This window comes from Sinocyclocheilus rhinocerous, unplaced genomic scaffold, assembly GCF_001515625.1.
Source record: "Sinocyclocheilus rhinocerous isolate Xijiao unplaced genomic scaffold, SAMN03320098_v1.1 scaffold3041, whole genome shotgun sequence".
NCBI lineage: Eukaryota > Metazoa > Chordata > Actinopteri > Cypriniformes > Cyprinidae > Sinocyclocheilus > Sinocyclocheilus rhinocerous.
Window position 1 is genome coordinate 87,047 of NW_015638629.1, and position 2,127 is coordinate 89,173.

Genomic DNA, 2,127 nt, shown 5'->3' on the forward strand with positions numbered 1-2,127 from the left:
TGTTTACTTGTGTTATCTTTGACTAATATTTAAATTTGTTTGATGATCTGAAACATTAAAGTGTGACAAACATGCAAAAAAATAAGAAATCAGGAAGGGGGCCAACACTTTTTCACACCACTGTACATGGGCACATACTAGAGACAATTTTATTTCTTTGGCAAGACTTGATAGGTTTTATTGTTTTAAACACCATTTTAATATTGTCAGAAAGTGTGTTATTACTCCTGTTGGCTTTACTGATCATTGACTAGTCACATGTAAAAAAATGTATAGCAATTCTAAGGGTTAGGAGTGCATACTGGCATTTTAATATTTTTTTGTTGAATGATGTTTTTTGAAGGATGTTTTAGCTATTTTTGGAATAATTTTAAGTTGAGAAAGCAATGTTTTGTAAATCTGCGACAGTGGTGGGACTATGGAAAGATTGAAACAAAGTCACTTTGCCAGCAATACACTTTCAATGTCTCTCAGAATACCACTCAATCTATGAGAAAGCTTAAACTGGAAATATTGAAGTCACAAGAATTAACAAATTCTACTGCAGAGCAAAATGCTGAAATCATTGCCTCCAAGTCTCGTCTTGTTGACTTGTTTTCAGAACTTAACGCAAATGGATGCTCCATCTAAGTTTTTCTTTAACCTAGAAAGGAAAAATGGTCAGAGTCATTATATTCACTCCTTGCGCTCTGAAAATGGGCAGGAGTTAATAGAGCCCTCTGATATTAGACAAAGGGCTGTGCGGATCTATGCTGGGCTGTATACTACTCAATACAGGGATGATGAGGAGCTGGATGCCAGTTTTTTGAAGATATTGGTAGTATCTCTGAGGACTCCAAGGCAGAGCTGGAGAGACCTTTGTCTGGACGGGAGCTTTATGCTGCTCTTCAGGAGATGGAGAGTGGCAGGGCACCTGGCACTGATGGGCTTCCAGTCAAATTTTATAAAGCTTTTTGAGCAGTAGTGGGTGAAGACCTGCTTGCTGTTCTAAATGAGAGCTAGGCTGAAGGTTCATTGCCTTTGAGCTGCAGATAAGCTGTGATCTCCCTATTGGCAAAGAAGGGAGATTTACAGGAAATCAAGAACTTGTAAGGCGACCTGTAAGTTTGTTATGCCCAAACCTCAAAGTTTTCTCCAAGACTCTGGCTAATAGGTTGAAGAAAGTGATGGAGCAGATCATTCATGTTGACCAGACTTATTGTGTGCCTGGCAGGTCAATAATGGATAATGTCTGTTTAATACGATATGTTTTTGAGGTTTCTGATTTTTAAGGTTTGGATTTATGCCTTATTTCTATTGACCAAGAAAAAGTTTTTGATAGAGTTGAGCATAATTACCTTTGGAAGATGCTTTTGGCTTTGGCACAAAATGTGTCTCTATGATTAAAGTGTTGTACCAGGACATTGAGAATGTATTAAAGATCAATGGTGGTTTAAGCACCCATTTTAGTGTGTGTAGGGGGATGCTTTATCTGGGATGTTATATTATTTGGCCATTGAACCTATGCTGAACAAATTAAGATCTAAAATTAATGGTTTATTATTGTCATGATGTTCATTATCAAGTGTCTGCTTATGCTGATGATGTCATGATTATGGTTAATGGACATCAGGATATGAATAATTTAGTTCAGTGGTTCTCAACCCGCGGCCCGCGGGTCGCATGAGGCCCGTCACGAATTCAAATGCGGCCCACCATGCTGAACACAATTTTTAAAAAATTACTTTTAGTTTTACAATTCATTTTAGTTTTTACTTTAATTAAAAAATGTACTAAATAAATATAAGCTATAGCCTAATGTTTTTATGTAAAATAATTTAGTTTTTCATATATTATTTTCAGACATGAGCAGTACTCACATAGCCTAATTAACGTTACGCATTTAAAGTAACGACCAGGTGGCCAGCGGCAGACAGTGAGCATATGTTTGAACAATTTAGCCTTCTAAAATAATCATGACTTGACTAAAATAAAATCTATAGATATAAAACAGTTCAAGCATATAACAATGTTTAAACGTTAAACCTAGATAAATGTGCGCTGTATCCAATAGTTTGCGCTGAGAGTGGAAGCTGAAGCACGCTTTGCAGGACACAGAGACGCCAGCGCGATCACTTGCATTTTTTT